Genomic DNA, 19,591 nt, shown 5'->3' on the forward strand with positions numbered 1-19,591 from the left:
AGCCAGCGCGAGACACAATCCGTTCATAATCCTAGTGAAACCCGACGAATTTGACAGATATTGAAACCTGTCCGGTTCTTTGCAGTCGAACTACTGTTAGTTATGTCTATTGTGGTATTAGTGCGGGATAGATATAAAACATTTTTTTTATTACTATCAAGCAAATTTTCAAGCATAATTATCAAGCAATTTTTTGTGAGTAACTTCATTTTGATAAGACGAACAACATTTTTATTTGCGAAATATCTCGAAGGTGGTTACTGGTAGCTAACAGAAATAGAAATGATTTCATACTTTGACTTGATGGTCATAAAATATGGATTGTTCTATTTGTAGGACAATGTTACTCTTAATTCGCATATGAATATTGTTCGTCTTATCAAAATGAAGTTACTCACAAAAATTAGCTTGATAATTATGCTTGAAAATTTGCTTGATAGTAATAAAAAAAATGTTTTATATCTATCCCATACTAATACATAGACATAACTAACAGTAGTTCGACTGCAAAAAACCTACTCACAAAAATTAGCTTGATAGTAATAAAAACCAAATTTCTTCTAGGGCTTCCTTATAATATTAGTATGGTATGGATTAATATTAAAACGCTCAGAAAAAATCTGAAATCGACGTATAACGTTCATTCCATCGAAGTTATAAGAGTGGGGCATCCAAGAAATTTCATGGAGAATACTCGAATGCTTAAATCATGTTCATAATGAAATTTATGAAATACCCAGCCGGTGAATATTCCGCAGAAAATTTCGACATGATCGGATGCTGTAGCCTTAGAGAATATAAATCAGATACCTATTTGTTATATCAACAGGCTATTCCTTTGCTCGTTTGTACCGTATAATTTATACAAAAGCGCTTTAAAAATATTGAATATTTATAGTATTTGAATTTTTAAATTGCAAGTCATCAATTGACCTGTTGAAAATGAACAGTGTTTTCTCATTGAAAGTCTCGACATCAATCTACATGATTTGACAATTCAATTCATCCCAATAGCCAAAAGCCACATAGCTGGGTTGCATAGCGGTGCGACGTCGCAAGGGCGATATAGCATCGACGTCCTTTTACATGCATGACGTTTATGATGATCCACATTAGCGAGTTTCTTTTACGAACGCTATGTTTTGACGCAACGACATATTATAATAGCGATGACTTGAGAGTGGGAATGATCCACTGCGCTAGTTTTGTTCGAGTTGTCCCGTAATGCTGTGTGGCAGTACGATCTTTGCGTTGTTGTAACGCATCGAAACGCAGCGCTGCCCATCAGTGTGACCTTACTCTTAGGGTCAATTCAGACCGCAACGCGACGCGTAGATGCATTTCTAAATTTGTATGGATTTGACGGATTTGCATGATGGCGCAATTTAAATCTGTCAATTGAGTACACATTTAGAAATGCATCTACGCATCGCCTAAGGGTCAATTCAGACCGCAACGAGACGAGGCGAGGCGCAACGCGACGCGACCTGTATAAATTTGACAGTTGTCAGCGTGAGACGTCTTGCGAATCTGTCAAATCCATAGACTTAATATATGCATATCTACTCGTACGCGTCGCGTTGCGGCCTGAATCAACCCTTAGACGTGGTTCAGTATCAAATCAACTTCGAAATTTATAAGTAGCATACATCACAGCGAGTAAATCATCTGACCAATTTTATGAAAGTTGAAGAGAAATGTCTTTCCAAGATTAATACGGTTGCACATTGGCACGCCTCCACTCCGCTGGCTTTGACTGCTGTCGTAAGGAAGGGCTCTATAAGATCGTCAAAATATCTTTAAAATATGTGCCCTATTGAATCTATGCCTTGTTCGGATAGTGGGATATCCTTATGTTAAAAAAATAGAGTAAAAAATTAGAGACAAAAAAGAAAGAAGACTATTGCAATTTACACTCGCGAAAAACCGTGAAACTGCTTTGCTATATTGCTGTTCATTTGCTGTTTTGTTTATTTACTATTCGATAGCGGTGCTTTTAAAGGACCAATTTTCAAAGCATGTTTTAGTTCAGTACACTGCGCAATTATCCATACTAATATTATAAATGCGAAAGTGTGTCTGTCTGTCTGTCTGTATGTCCGTCTGTCTGTCTGTCTGTCTATCTGTCTGTCTGTCTGTCTGTCTGTCTGTCTGTCTGTCTGTCTGTCTGTCTGTCTGTCTGTCTGTATCTGTCTGTCTGTCTGTCTGTCTGTGTCTGTCTGTTACCTCTTCACGCTCAAACCGCTGAACCGATTTTGCTGAAATTTGGCATGGAGATACTTTTCGTCCCGGGAAAGGACATAGAATACTTTTTATCCAGGAGATATGTCTTTTGTCATTTCAATTTTACACCATGGAGTAAAAACGATTCAGGTAGTGTTTGCAAAATGTTTGTTTGTAGCGGCCTATCTCTACTTGCAAAACCAACTGAAGCGCTTTTTTAAAAGATGTGTGGAACATCAATTTAACGGGGAAACTTTTGTTTCAGTAGAATATTAAAGTTCTTTAGTGGGTTTATACGGTTCCATGTTGGATAAAAAAGTACTTTTGTGTTTCGAGTGTGCTGTATTTTATAAAAATTTCTTATGCGGTATGTGAAGTTTTTTGCTATAACAATAACATCATTATCATCATTAATTTAACAACTTTTGTACTTCTTTCTGCAAATAAATCGTCGCGTTGCGGTCTGAATTGACCCTAAGTCATAACTGTTGTGCCATCCGCACACGACAATTTGATTTGATCCCCAATGACACGCTTAACTTAGATTCATAAAATATAAATTATAATATGTAACCAATTTTATTGTGAATCAGTCACAATAAACTATTATTCTGAAGTGTACATTTTGTTCTTCACCTACATCTCGTCATAACGATAGCAGCAACACTCTTAACAATATTATAATAATATATAACTTCTATAACAATATTATAATAATATTTTTATAGAAGTAAATAAATAAACTTTGTGTAATTTTATTTTATAACATTTATGTTTAAAACACTTTTAAAATGTAAATAATAGTTGAATCTATTGTGTGTTATAAATCGCGCGAAGAAGACCCCAGAATTAAAGCGGTAACCCATTTAAACTGTATTATGAGGCCGCGGAAGTCAGCGAGGAGAGCCAGGGTTGCCAGACTGTAGTTTAAATAGTTCTACATATTTTAAATTCTACAATTTATTAAATGTGTGGCGGCACTTTTACAATATTTACAATTATTATCTACAATTATTGCCACAAACCTGCATCGCACTATCGAAGTTTCTGAGAACGGCAACATAATATTATAATAACTAGAGATCGCCCAATGGTCGAAATTCGACCTTAGTTTCAGCGACATTAGGACTACTACGAGTACCTATATTTTGTAAAAAAAATATTGACTTTATTTTATTTTTTTTCAACTTTTGTCTCTGGGACTCAGCTGATCTCAGACTGGCCGTGTAACCATTGTCTTAGTATCTAAGATTAAATAAAAAAAAACTATAATCCATTTTCAATTTGTCACCTTGTTTTCAACAGATTCAACCATAAATAAAAGAGTATAATTCGTATGTATAGGCTTGTCACCCGGAAATCTGTCATTTTTCTTAGTGTGTGTGTTGTAGTGTGTGTAATGTTTTATTTGTTAAAGAAATGTACGATAAAAGCATAATTTCAAAATAATATTAGCTCGATGCACTCCTTCACCATATAAACTATAACGGTGCAAAATTTCATTCACCTACGTTTCCCCATTTTTCGTCAAAAGGGATACAAAGTTTTTGGCTCACGTATTAATATAATATAGATATTATGCAACGTCTGAAATGACGTAAGAGGGCTTTGGCCTGACCAAACAAGCTATCTCACTCGGTTGGAAGATCTTCGTTTTCGACCACTAGGCATGTAATTAAAAATAAAATTTACTATATTGTTCACAATCACAATTACAGTAACAATCACACATAAGAAATATCGAACGCTTTGTAAATTGTATCACTTTATTGACTTTAATTACATTAAGGGTGGGTTGCACCAACTTACTTTAACTATAATAATAATAATAATAATAATTTTATTTATTTCTCACCACATAATATTAAAAGACAGAAAGTAGGTACATAATTATAGACACAAAGTAGTATGATTATAGATAATTGTAGATAAAGTAGTATAATTATAGACACAAATAGGTCGACAAATAGCACATTATCGGTAGGTTTCATGTGGGAGACTGGTGCCTAAACTGGGCGTGAGCCTGTATTTCAGGACACCAGGCCTCTATCCCAGATTAAAAAGCTCTACAAAAGAATGATTATGTTTAGAAGTAGATGTTCCAGTTTTAGATTACATAAGAAAAAATATTTTTAAAGGTAGAGATGGTGAAGTCAGGTTAGTATGAATATTGTGTAGTATATAAGATGTAAAGAAGATGTGTATGTGTGTGCGTGTGTGTGTGTGTGTGTGTATGGGTGTGTGTGTGTACTATAACTGTAGCTTCAACTGTAACTTTAACTATAACTACAATGCAAAATATCAAATCTTTGGTTCAAGTCAAAAATGGACGCCATATTTAAAACCATAACCTTGAAGCTCGACAAGGCTTTAAATGAACGCGGCGAAAAAAGGAACTAACGCTGTCATCATACAAAAACGCCATTTTTGACAGTTCTCCTTTACCAGCAGCGCCCACGTTCATTTATAGCCTTGTCGGACCAGCAGTCATCTAACAAATTCTGTGGTCAAAGTTAAGGTTAAAGTCAAAGTTAGCCTTAACTATAACCATAACTTTATCTTTAACCCTTGATTTACCCGGTGACTATATACCTGCGCAACGTACCCCGTGGAGTCCCTCGGACTCCCAGAAACAAATTGGTAAATTTAATATGAAATAAGAACATTTTAAAAGTGAAATACTTATTATATTTGTTAAGTATTTATTTGTTTTTATTATGGCATAGGTTTTTACTTAAAAATTAAAGAATTACAGCTTTTTATTAAGGAACTCCTAGACTAAGGCACTTTTTATCATAAAATTACGAAGTCTAACTTCTAGCCACTAATAAATATATTAAAAAACATGTTTTTAAAATAACTAATTATTAAACTTATTAAGGACATCATAAACGCTCATTAAAAGCAAAAAAAAAGGCCGTTAAAGTTAACGCTCGAATTAGTATCACGTTACCTCTTTCATTTTTCTTATGAATGAAAAAGAAGACATGACATTTTAACAAGCTGTTAACACTAACAGACGTTGGTGAAATTGGGGCTTAAACTTCTTCTTATATGCTGCTTATTGGTGGAATATTATGAACGTAATGGTACGTGAAAAACACACAATCATTACAGCGTCACATCATAAAAAATGTATAGTAGTCGCCTTAAAGCGTGCTCTACCAGTCTTGGACATAATGATTGTCTTCTAAAAGCGAATTATTTTAATCCTAGGCCTTTTTTTGAATTTTACGTATTCTGTCAGCCCTGGGCGCAAAATTCTCTTAAAAATCGCCAGCCCTCAACGTACAGAGCTGTATAATATTTACATTAGGCCACTTTACTTGTATTATAGTCAGTTACTCAGCATCTTTTGGGACTGGAAATGATATCATTAATGTTTCATCCGACCCTCACCGGATCACTGAATACGTAAGGGTCATCCAGGTATTGATTTAACGAAAATATAAGGTAAAGGTAGGTGAAGGTAGGCTGAAAATAATAACTCTGAGATGGATTTTATATCCCACTTTATCCTATGGGTATTATTCTAATATTTATGCGAGTTTGTTATGTTATGAACATAAAATTAATATAATATTGATTTACATCTGTGTGTACAAATATGTTTACGTGTGCGTGAAAATGCTGTTCCTACATACATTTTACTGAGAGTTCAAATTGTCAACATGCCGATAAGTGCAGACTGACTGTCAAACAGATGAAAAAAAAAAGTTCTGCCACCTCATATCACGCGGTGTTACTGATAGTGACATCTCGCTTGCTCAGCTCTTTATTTCTCTATTCCGCTGGTATATTAACTTTATGGTTTTAAACAGCAAAGCCTTAAGACTAACTTCTCAGTTAATTAAATCAGATCAGTAGTTTAGACGCAGACAAAATATGCTGTCAAAATTATTGCTTTTTCTTTTGGCGTACTGTTATAGTCGTCGTACAGATATAACAATAAAATATTATATAATTTATTAATTAAAGATTTTTCAGAGCAGATATTTAATTTACCTGAAATTATTATAAAATTAACCAGACGAAAATATAACAGAGAATTGGGGTCTTCAGACATCTCACAATTAGGAATTTAATGAAACGGCGCACGTGACAGCTGTCATTCAAAATGGCGCCATCGACTCTGTCAGAATTACCTGTCGCGCGAAACCGACCTGTCACCCCGCCTGTCACTTTCGATTGCCGCCAAATGACAGGTGAAATGTTCACGCAGCCGTGAAAACGATTTTAGTTTTATTTCGACGTGTGTTTTCTCGATTGACAGATTCCCCTCATCTGTCATTTTGCTCTCACAATATTATTTATCTACCCTCTGCAATATTTTCTATTGCACCCCAGTAAATAAAATATCAGATAACTTTGAAGCAATACTTTTTACTTTGATACACAGAAAACACATTCAAACTTATCGAGGTTCACGTGCATTGTGAATACAGAATTCTTATCAAAGAACTCCATCTTTTCTATGGAAACCCGAGAAAATTTGCCCGAAATTTGGCCACCGCAAAGTTTTGTTAACATCAAAGTAATGAATATAAAACTACACACGAGGACCCTCCAACTGATTCAAATCAGTGGCGGGTCCGGGAATCAGAGGTATGGAAAAAATATATTCCAGTCCCTCGAGGATTTGCTCTTGAACCCTTCGGACCCTGAAGGGTGAGTGCCTAATGAGGATGCAAAGATTTCGTCCCAGATCTCCTTGGCGATATGTGGCGATACACTCGAAAGTTCTTGGATTTTTGGTTATTTATAATGAAAAGTGAAAATTACGCTCGACAGTTCGAGATTTGCGTATGCGTAGCAAATGCGCGTGTAAATATGCCCTTTATAAACAAGGTTTTTAAAGCCTAAATTTCGAAAACATTTATAAACAGCAGCTTTCAAGTACCTAATACAAATCTTTAAGCAAGAAATAATCACTTTAACCCATCAATCCCCAAGCGGCGTCCAACTGTCGCATAACATTTGAAAATCTACTTTGTCTGCGATTCCCACGATCGAGGTATTAATTACCTATCTTTGTTTAATCTATAAATATGATTTTTTGGATTTTATGATAGTAGTCAAGTAAACATAACCTGAGAAACACACGGCCAACAAAATCAATTATTCCGATGCATAATAAAACAAAAGACATGCTTTGGCTTACCATAAGCTTTTAAGCGGTTTATTATTTAACATCCTTTCCCTCACTCGAGTCACTTTTTCATGAAAATATGGTTCGAATCATGTCTGCCCATGAATAAATACTCGTTGTTTTTATCGCTCCCTCGGGGTTTTAATAAAATCCCTAGCTGTGTAAATTGTGTTTACAAAATTGTATTTTTCCACAACTTATTTTGTTTCTGGTTTATCATTTCTCGAGATGGTTCTTGCTTACACGAGTCGGGAGATTAATTATTATTTAATATTTTTTTGAATTAATGTTAACGAAATTGTTTTTATTTGGGTAATATTTTTGTGGGAGGTATTCTTGTTGCCAAGCTTAAGTTATCGTGTTTGCCTGGTAGCGTTTAGGAAAATAAAAATAAATAAAATGTCTTTTTATTCAAAATAGGTATCATGAATACAGTTTTTTAAAGTATGAAGAACGTAGAATCTACGCTAGAACGCGCGTAGAAAGCTTAGGAATCAATATGAAATGGGCCTTGTTAATTTACATTTCTTACCGTAGTGAGACCCATTTTAGAACTTACAAAATTATGTAGTTAATTTTTTTTTATGAAATAAGGGGGCAAATGACCAAACGGGTCACCTGATGGAAAGCAACTTCCGTCGCCCATGGACACTCGCATCATCAGAAGAGCTGCAGGAGCGTTGCCGGCCTTTTAAGAGGAAATAGGGTAATAGGGGAGGGTAGGGATGGGAAGGGAAGGGAATAGGGGAGGGTAGGGAAGGGAATAGGGTAGGGTATTGGGCCTCCGGTAAACTCACTCACTCGGCGAAACACAGCGCAAGCGCTGTTTCACGCCGGTTTTCTGTGAGAATGTGGTATTTCTCATGTCGAACCGGCCCATTCGTACCGAAGCATGGCTCTCCCACGTTAAAATATATAAATAATGAGTTAATAATTACAGCGATCCAAACTAACGCGATCAAATTTTAATTTACATCGCAGCAGTGCATTCAGAATAATTATAGGTATAATACCAGCGACACAAGAACCATTGAATCACCTATTCAATCTCAAAGGTAATATAACTATGACCGACTATAACAGGGGTCACCAAATGGCGGACCGCGGTCCGCATCCGGACCGCCGACTCATTGTGTGCGGACCAAGCATGTTCGAAGATGATCTTTGTTAATCTTAGGACTTCAACATCTCCAGGATTTAATGTCTGTAACTTGCGCCAATATTTCACTCCAAACTTCAGAGACATAATTAGCTACAAAAAAAATGTTACGTTTCTCATTGACATCTAAAAATTACCTTTGTAATTTCCGTACTTACCTATGTTTAATAATTTTTTATGTAAAATGTGTGGACCGCGAAAGTCATTTCATGTCTTAAAACGGACCCCGAGCAAAATTAATTGGTGAACCCTGGACTATAACATCGTTCATAAGCCTATCCGAAGTTACAGAAACTCACCCCAACTCCCAAGTATTAAGAGGATACACCAGGGGCTAGAGAAGTGAAAAAAAGTACGTGTAATATCTATAGCTGTCTCCCTTACCTCAAGCCATTAAATATTACAAACAATAACTTATTACTCGTACTAGAGGACTCCACACTAGGTCAGACCTGTCTCGTGGAGTCCAGTAGTGGTCTTACAATAATAATAATTTATTATTTATATTATAACACATATGTATGTGTATATATAATTGGAATCTCAGAATCGGCTCCAACGATTTTCATGAAATTTAGTATAGAGGGGGTTTCGGGGGCGATAAATCGATCTAGCTAGGAATCATTTTTAGGAAATGACATTTTCTAAAAATGATTCTTCTAGAATTATTAATAACCTCCTTTTTTTGAAATCGATACTAGTCCACCGACGCTGCGAACTGCGAAACAGCGGCGAACCGTATTACTGTCTCATCCGCCACACGACAGTGCGTTATATTGCATCTCGCTCGATTGCTGTTCGCAGTTCGCAGCGTCGGTACTCGGTGGACTAGAGGCGTTAAAAATAGCACTAAAAATTATCTTAGGCTGGTTTCATCGTTAAGTGTTTCGGCAGCGCCGTTGGAGCGCCACGCGGTCGAAGATGTATGGGGGTACTAGTAGTGTAGTCGCGCGCTTGAGCAACGCCGTTCGTCCATAAGTTTGTTACAGCTTCGAACGCGCGCGCTCCAACGGCGCTGCGCAACGTTTAAAGATAAAACCAGCCTTAGGGCCTGTTTCACCACTTCCTGAGTGCGGAATAGGCTATCCACCACTTAACTTGCCAGATGAAGTATGGAGAATCTGTCAAAAAATTTGTGAATAGCCTATTCGGCACTTTATCAGCAAGTGAAACAGGCCTTTAGTATAGTAATTAGCCGAACTAACACTAACAAAATGCAATAACGAGAAAACAATAGCCCTGTTAAGTACCCAATACCCATCCATAAATTTAACGATCTGCAATAATCCTTTTTACTTGCGCAGTTAAGGTAACGTTTGCCGGTTATTTAGTTAGCTGGGCAAGTGGGTAACTAATTGCCCACCGTCATTGCCCCAAGGATATGGTTCGAGCGGGGTATATAGTGATTGTTTGAAGCAACTTTATGAGCAGCCCCCTTAGACAAAGTATCTTTCGTTAACAATGATGACGAAATTCGTTATCAAAATGTATGCGGTTTGACATAAGTCATCGCTAAATGACATTTCGCAAAAGACTATTAATGTCAAATCCCATACATTTTGATAACGAATGTCGTGATCGTTTTTAACGAAAGGGACTTTGGCTACGGCCTCAGGACAGATATAGGGCCACCGCACATTAGAGACACGACAGTTTTTAGACAATCTTGTTTCACATAGACGAGTCAGCTTTACGATTAAAGAGAAACAGTTGTGTCTACCACTCGGCGGATATCAAGACAAAACTGTTTTGTCTACGACGACACAACGCATACAATTGTATAATCTATTCATCAGACTAGGTATACTGCTAGACAGTTTTGTCGTTGATGTGCGCGCTCGCATACACATTAAAGGGAAGCCGACAGTCGTTAGTCAGACTTGTCACCGTGCAGTTCTTGTACGCATTAGACAACTTTGTCTATGAGACTAGACGTTTTGTTTTAAATGTGCGCGTCTAGTACTTTTTATTATGCGATAGTCTGTCTAAAAATTGTCGTGTCTCTAATGTGCTAATGTGCGGTGGCCCTTACAGTCACACATATAGAAGAAATAATTGGTCAAGTGCGAGTTGGACTCGCGCATAAAGAGTTCCGTACCATAGAACAAAAATAGGAAAAAAAGTGTTTCCTGTATGGGAGCCCCCCCCCAAAATAATTTATTTTATTTAAAATCTTATTATTTATTATTGAAAAATATATACAATTGAGTATACAGCATGAATATTTCAGGTGCCTATCTATTGCCATCATTTATATAGCAAAAAATGGCAAAAAATCACGTTTGTTGTATGGGAGCCCCGTATGTATTGTATTTTGTTTTTACCGTTTGTTCTTTTTTTATGAAATAAGGGGGGCAAACGAACAAACGGGTCACCTGATGGAAAGCAACTTCCGTCGCCCATGGACACTCGCAGCATCAGAAGAGCTGCAGGTGCGTTGCCGGCCTTTTAAGATGGAATAGGGTAATAGGGGAGGGTAGGGAAGGGAATAGGGGAGGGTTGGGAAGGAAATAGGGGAAGATAGGGAAGGGAAAAGGGTAGGGGATTGGGCCTCCGGTACGGTTGTTATATAGCGGCAACAGAAATACATAATCTGTGAATATTTCATCTCTCTAGCTATTACCATTCTTGTGATACAGCCTGGAGACAGACAGACGGACAGACAGACATCGAAGTCTTAGTAATAGGGTCCCGTTTTTATCCTTTGGGTACATTTAATAAAAGGCTATTTAGTTAGTAAGGGCAGGCCGCAAGTGGGTAGCAAATTGCCGTCTTGAAATAATGTATATGGAGCGAGGCCATGGAACTAGCGGGGTAAGTGTAGTGCCTGATTGTTTGAGCAATTAATTTTATGAGTATGACTAGATTTGTAGTCACACAAATAGAACCCAGGTACAGATAATACATATTTTTGTCTGTGTAGTAAATTTCCCAACATAAGAGTGAAATATTGTGTTTGGATGAGCATATTATAGGCAGGTGTAAATATTTATGGGTGTATATGTAAACTCATCAATTCCCATGCGGAAGCCGGCTGCCGCATAACAATTGAAAATCTATTTGGTCTGCGATACCCACGATCGACGGAGGTGTTAATAAGTGAACCTAGAAAGAAGTAAAATTTTTACTTTCCAGGTTTCCGTACTCAACTTTGAAGTGAACTATCGCCAGCAGTATTCCGGACCATCACGATCTGCAAAACCTTAAAGAGGAGAGCATATTCCCTCTTAAAAGGCTTGCATCTCTTCTGATGTTGCGGGCGTATATAGGCAACGGTGGTTGCTTTCCATTAGGTGACCCGTTTGCTCTTTTATTTTATTTGTTCATAAATGTCAATTATTTTTATTATTAAGATGCAAGATATGACTTTAGCGCGTATCTTGTATGTTTGTAATATTCGTTCTTTATTACCTTGTATCTCCAGAACCGCTAAACGGATTTTCACATTTGAGTTATCGTTATTATCAGAAATAGACTTGCATTTAAAAATTAGCTGATATACGATTGTTAAATAATTTAATTGTGTTACGAAATCGAATTTAATGAAAAAATATGGCTAAATTTTATAATAATTATCATCATGTAACCGGTTTATCTTTAAGCAATCTGATTTTGCATCCGCGTATCTAATGGCCCTCCGAGGTAAAAGTGAGGAAACCGCCTACAGCCTGCAGACCCCGCCTTAATTGTTTCACAGCTGTCGTTACCTGCGCTTGTTACATGTGAACTATCTTTATTACCTGTTCTCTCTGTGCTTGTTCCACGCTCTCTATATTTTCTCTCTTTTCTTGTTCTATCACGTGAACACTCATAATAACCTGCTGTCTCATTGCTTGTTCTGTCATAGGAGCTATCTTCATTTAGTTTATTTTTTCACTTTCCCTGTGTGACACCTATATTAATATATTTCTTTCTTTGCTGGTTCCAACATGTAGTTTACATGTTGGAACAAGCAAGAACAACAAGTTAGTAAAAAAAAAAAAAAAAGTATTTGTTACTTACTCCCTTTTAGCTGGTTTTATTACAACTATTATTTTACACTTATTGTTATGCGTTTATTTTAAGTTAATTCTATTAATAATAATAATCATTTATTTGCAAAGAATGTTGTTTACAAAGATCTTATAATATGTAGTAAGTTTTATACAGTACTAGATGTCCCGCGCGGCTTCGCCCGCGTAAATTAGGAATTTTACGGAAACCGTACATTATCCCATGAAAAATAGCGTATGTCCCTATAACTCCCTTCACGTGGTCTACTCCATATCTGTGCCAAATATTGCCATAAAAATTGCTCCAGTAGTTCGTGAGATAAACCCTTGCTAATATTTCTCCGGTTTTTCCCACATTTTCCTGAGTTTCTTCGGTCGTATTAGTCTTAGCGTGATAATATATTATAGGCTATAACATTACTCGATAAATAAGCTATCTAACACTTAAATATTTTTTTAAATCGGACCAGTAGTTCCTGAGATTAGCGCGTTCAAGCAAACATACTCTTCAGGTTTATAATATTAAGTATAGATTTTTTTTAAGTATCGCTTGACAAACTCGAGTCTCGATCTAAAAGACTATGAAAAGTAGCAATAACAGGGTCATAATAGGCTCATAATCATGGGACGATGCATGGTATAACATGATAGTGATGATGATGAATGTAATTTGCATAGTAGCATATGCTTTCCGTTCTTAAAACAACACTGAAACTCCCAAACTTGTATCTATAAAGAATCCGACGTTTTTTCAGCACCTTCCGAGCCACGGTATGCCAGGTATACCTCGGTGCAAAATCTTACTTATTGGTAGCATATGCTTAGAATACTTCTCACGAAACCGAAGTCACCATATTATGTTTCCCTATAAATTTTGAGGAGATCCCTCGATTACTTCTGGATCCTTCATCAAATCACCACTTTTGCGAAGATAATACCAAATTCGGATGATACCTCATAGACCAAAAGAAAAATTTTGAAAATCGGTTTACAAACGGCGGAGTAATCGTTGAACATAAAAAACGAACATAACACCTCCTCCATTTTGAAAGTCGGTTAAAATTGTAGCCTATGTATTATTCTGATGTATAAGCTATATTATTGTAAAGTTTCATTAAAATGCGTTCGGTAGTTTTTGCGTGAAAGAGTAACAAACATCCATACATCCACACATCCATACACAACTTTCGCCTTTATAATATTAGTAGGATCAAACATTCTGCTTATGAAGCATGCAAAAATTAATATTAAATATTTAGATATTACAGCGATTTTACCATAAATTTTCTATAATTATAATTGTCTTATTAGAATGATAGCCACACACTAATAACAATATAACAGTTGCCTTTACTGTCCAGATAAAATAAAACTTTAATATTTCATTATTATCATACTTAATTTTTCATTCTTATAAATGTTTTAATACTTATGTCATTCTAATAATACTAAACTGAATACTAAACTTAATGCTAAACTTAATATTTACACTGGCTTAGTAAGCTATTTGTCTTACAATGGAATTTAATAGTAATGACTTTCTTTTAGTAAAAATACTGCAAAAATTTCAGCATTTTTTTGCTCCTTAAATATCTTCCTGCATGTCATTGTCGTTTTCTCTGTCTAGTTGATTTATGTTTCTCTTTAAATCATAATCATTATTATTAGTTGTTCCACCTCATCTCTTTTGATCCTTGTTATTTTATTCTAATTCCAATCTGTTTCACTGTTTCAACTTTGCTAGTCTCTTGACTTGAAAATTGGTTTTTACCGTGACTACATCAATTTTTGCAGCTTTTTCTTCAAATCGAGACATATTGTGTCTAATTTCAAAAACCTACGTTTTAGGGTCAATTCAGACCGCAACGCGACGAGGCGAGGCGAAGCGCGGCGCGGCATGTATGGATTTGACAGATTTCAATTGCGTAAGACGTCTTGCAAATCTGTCAAATCCATATTAATTTAGAAATGCATCTACGCGTCGCGTTGCGTTCTGAATCAATCGTTAATTGCACACTATTTAAAGTCACTAAAACATAGAAGTTCTTTTAAAACAACGTCCATTGTATAAAACAATACACCGATAAGTATAGCGCTGTAAAATGCCAGCACTGGCACTCGAGCCCCAAGACTAGACAGGGGCCCTCCACACGGGCGTGAGATGACATTTTAATGAAGCAGGTCACCCGAGCACACTCGTACCAGCTTATAATTACATTGTATGTGAATGTACTACCGTTTGATTGTACGATAAGTCTATGTTTTAAAATTTTTAATTTAAAAGATACCAGTTTATGTTTTTGTGGTTTTGCCCCATTTACAAAATGTGGAGTTTTGTTCAATATTAGTAATATTATATATTATATCGTGTCTGCTTGCGCCTCCTTAACTGATTTTGGTTTAATCTGGTGTTGATTTTTGAGTCTCAGGTGTCGCACGACAAAGAATAATTTTGGTGCAACCAAGTTGCGGGCAGAATCTAGACAAAATAAATTTATTCGTCTATGTCAAAAATCTGAAAAGAGTCACTGTCTAAGTTCATATTTGGTTTCGCCAAAAACAATAAAAGGGCAGATTTGTTTACTTATCTTTATATTTTGTTTTAACCCTTTTCCCTTTTAAACAGAGAGAATGGGTAGCCATAAAAGGAACTGAAACCAAAGATCTATTACCATTAAATTCTCATTTATCTTCATTCTACTCGGCTACTAAAACCGCACCTGCAAACGTTTCTACGGCTACGATTTTGTTTGTATTTTTAAATAGCAATTTAAATCCCACTGTTTTCATTTATTCTTAACTAAGCTAAAATTTATTGCGAAAATATTAGCAATGTAAAGTTGTATGGAATTATTAGAGTGTTTTGCTGAGCTGGAATGAACTTTATCGTGATAGAGTAAGGTTTAATTTCGAGGGATGGAAGGTTTTTGGTAAGTTGTGGCGGATTTCCGCCGTGGGAGGCCGCGATCTTCCGCTTCAAGATCGATGGGTGAATTAATTAAAGGACTTGCTGCAATAGATATCATCATCAGACGTCGATAGGATTGGTATTTGGTAGAGACAAAAAAGGTCAAGGTGCCCGCTTACGTTCTATTAGGGTTAATTCAGACCGCCACGCGACGCATAGATGCATTTCTAAATTAGTATGGATTTGACAGATTCGCAAGACGTCTCACGCTGATGACATCTGTCAAATCCATACAAATTTAGGTCGCGTCGCGTCGCGCCTCGCCTCGTCACGTTGCGGTCTGAATTGACCCTTAGACTGCTAAAACAATCGATTTTGACGATTGACATTATATTATGACCGGACACTGGAGCATCAACGCTCACGTCACTTTGTCTTGTGCCGCGAAACCATAAAGTTAATATAGGTACCTAGCGGAATAGAGAAACAATCTCGTGCTGTCAAACGAAGCCGAAATTGGTATACGTATGTGTATACGTACACATATTTGTATTCATGTTCAATCATGCTTGTGTAAGAGTTTACACAAGCATGATTGAACATGAATTCTATAAGATTAAATTGTCAACGTGCCGATAAGTGCCGACTGGACGTCAAAAAAAGACTTCTGCTGTAATGTATGACACATCTCTTTTTACCACGCAGTGTTACTGATAGTGACATCTCGCTTACTCAGGCCTTTGTTTCTCTATTCCGCTAGGTAAATTATAAACTTTATGGGCGAAACACAATATGTGGTCTGTGGAGTACCTAACATCACAGACGATTTCGATTTATACATTATTGGTTGTGTGGTGCTTAAGGTGACGCTGCGTTAAAGTAAAAAACCGTGTTGGATATGTTTTAGATTGCTTGTTTTCTCCATCCCTTGTTTTCTATGAGAGGCCGGGCCGGCCTCTCATGAAAACAAGAGATGATGGTGGTCTAACGCAATTTAACTATTTTCAATTATTTGCTTTCGGTATATTGCTAGTAATCTCAATATTTTCCATTTTATTATAGTTTTCATATGTCAAAAAAAATACAGCAAAGCGTTTCCATTCCAGCCAACGTATTTCCACGATATTTCGGTGACCCGTTTTAGAGGGCTTTAAAACCCTATGTATATTGATGGGAAAGTTAAAAGGTCGTAAAGGTTGACCAGCTGTCCGCTAACACCCGCGTTCAGCGAATAAGCTTTTGTTTGATTTGCTGATGGATATTACAAAAGGTTTAGACCATAAAAACGTACATAAAACCAGCTATTCTATGTGCACATATTATGTAGAATAGGGAGTTTATATGGTTTATATGGATATCATGAACTAATGTTTTTTGAATCTCAGGCGTTCTAAAGCAAAACAGCTTGCAAATATAATAAAGAGCAACTATTAGGATTAAATAGTAGTTTACTAGAAAGATTAAATAAGATAGCAACAAGCTCTGACACCGTTAGGGGGACAAGGAATGAAAAAAAAACTTTAATGCTAAGTACTCACATGCGGTTTTGCTCGATGGTTTTACTTCAAACCGAGTAGTAATTACTGTGTGGACCGCAAAACTCACAGCTCGAAGGCTCGCATCGAGCCGGCTTGATGGAATTAAATATATCGATTTAGAATAAAACTATCGAGCAATGCTGAATGTGTGGACGAAATCCCGAGCCGCGGGTTTTGCTCGACGTTATTGCTCGATCGAGCAAATCCGTATGTGAGTACTTAGCATAAGGATTTTAAAAACCTACTTATCCTACAATTGTCATGATTTCTGACTTCCTCTATCTTCAAAATGATCTAACCAAGTAACAACTAACAAGACGTACAAAATATAAATGAAACAGGAAACACACTAATTTCCCGAGTAAACCAAATTAACTAAATCTATCTTAGCCCCTGGGTGATCACTCTACGCTGCGTGCAGTACACCTACATAATCATCCAATATTCAAAAGCCTAATTGCCAACATTGGGCAGATAAATAAAAGCTAAGCCGTTAATGACAACAATTTACTCACATGTTTCTGTAGAGATCTTAGGTATAAGAAAAGGAAAAGGTTAAAAGTAAGTATTTTATAATTTTCTTTTCTGTTTTTTTTTAAATGAAAAAAGGGGGCAAACGAGCAAACGGGTCACCTGATGGAAATAAACTTCCGTCGCCCATGGACACGCGCAGCATCAGAAGCAACCTGCAATGCGCAGGTGCGTTGCCGGCCTTTTAAGAGGGAATAGGGTAATAGGGGAGGGTAGGGAAGGGAAGGGAATAGGTGAGGGTCGTCAAGGGAATAGGGTAGGGGATTGGGCCTCCGGTAAACTCACTCACTCGATGAAACACAGCACAAGCGCTGTTTCACGCCGATTTTCATGAACGTGGTATTTCTCAGGTCGATCCGGCCCGTTCGTGCCAAAGCATGGCTCTCCCACGTCTATCCCACGTCTCCCACGTCTGTTTTTTTGCCAAGTTTTTGGGAAATGATGCACCATGCTGCATGCAGCTTTCATAGTGTACCAGGCGCGGTCGCAGCCTGAAATTTTGGAGGGGGTCACTCACTATACTATTTTTTTTTATTATTGGGCAATATTTTGAAATTTCCTTTTATTATTGGGCAATATTTTGAAATTTTTCAATTTGACCTTAGATTGGGGGGGGGGTCATGTCCCCTGTGACCCCCCCCCTTCGGACCGTGCCTGTAGTGTACATGTCTAGTATAATTGTGCCGGTAGCTACAAAAAATGTGCAAGGAACTACAAAAGGTATGCACGTAACTAAGAGAGCTGTACACTGTACAGCTGACTACGATAACTGAACGTGTCCACGAAAACTGTGCAGGTAGCTGCGAGAACTCTAAAGGCCTCTACAAAAACTTTGCTTGAATTGGACGACTATTTAACTTAAAATTATTATTTACACTAATTAGCTTACTATTAAATCTGATAAGTAATGGATTGTAACGTGTAATGTAATTCACCGTGTAATGTAACACGAATTCTACGTGTGGACGGCACTACGAGCATTACATGTAACGCTCGGGGTTTATCCATCGGCTGTCGGTTTTCGCGCGAGCACAAAGGCTCGTTTGGACAATTGGCTTTGAGTTCGTGTGCCGTCCACACTGTTGACGCTAAATTACACGTAATCTTACATTACACGTTACACTCGTCTGGTCCCGGCTTAAAAGTAAAGCAATCATTACCTTTCTGAGTTCGGCCGTCTTTAAGCCAACGTAAAGAAAATATACGGGGGTTGACAAAAACTATCCCAGAACGTGCGATCCGTCACCGATTCCCTGTTATCAATCGTGGGACCCCCATCCCAGTTTATTTATGTGGGTGTTCCGATAGCCTGGAAATGAAAGAGATAAGGGTGGTGTTATCTGTTCGATATTGTCAAGGTCAATTGTTTGGAGCGATTGTTTAGAAGTGGGTCGTAAAAATAGCTGTGATGTGGCGATAAAATTCCTTATAATGTTAGATGTTCTCTGCAACTTAACTGTTCAGAAACTGTATGTTTTTCTGGACACTGTATAATTTTAGGATAAAAAAGTTGCTAGTTCAGACTAAAGATTAGCACTGTTTCTCTTCTCTAAATAGTATAAAACAAAGTCGCTTTCCGCTGTCTGTATGTGTGTATGTATGCTTAGATCTTTAAAACTACTCAACGGATTTTGATGCGGTTTTTTTTAATAGATTGAGTGTTTCAAGAGGAAGGTTTATATGTATAACATATGCATAATATGGTAGAGAAACACTGATAATTTTAGAGGTTTCTAATGTTATGTCGTAAATAAATTCATTTTTTTGCGTTTATATTGCAAACGCTGGCTAAACCCTACGAGATAGATCAAAATAATGTACTACAGTATTGTACACCTTAATTAGGTAAACAAAAAAGTCCGCGATGGTATATGTCTATTTCTTAGGGATAACTCACAATAGCCATTTTTGTTCTTTACTTTTTACGAAAAATAATGGCTTATTTACGAAGCGATTTTAACAATTTACAACATTAACCCTTATCCAAATAAACATGTTTGGAAGCTAAGACATTAAATGTAGATTATAATTGTCTTTTACACTATACAATTTCGATCAATACTTTAGAAGTTTTCAAACGTATAAACTTAC

The 19,591-nt window shown here is 36.8% G+C and overlaps 1 long non-coding RNA gene across 1 annotated transcript in view; it reads left to right on the plus strand.

The window, feature by feature from the left end:
• LOC121732414 overlaps positions 1-5,891 on the plus strand; it is an 18,374-nt gene extending 12,483 nt beyond the window's left edge. Inside the window, exons 3-4 of the long non-coding RNA XR_006036368.1 lie at positions 741-743; positions 5,881-5,891. This is a non-coding gene — a long non-coding RNA (uncharacterized LOC121732414). The remainder of the gene's footprint in view (positions 1-740; positions 744-5,880) is intronic.
• Positions 5,892-19,591: the final 13,700 nt, after the last annotated feature.

The sequence above is a fragment of the Aricia agestis genome, chromosome 12 (genome assembly GCF_905147365.1).
Source record: "Aricia agestis chromosome 12, ilAriAges1.1, whole genome shotgun sequence".
NCBI classification, from domain to species: domain Eukaryota; kingdom Metazoa; phylum Arthropoda; class Insecta; order Lepidoptera; family Lycaenidae; genus Aricia; species Aricia agestis.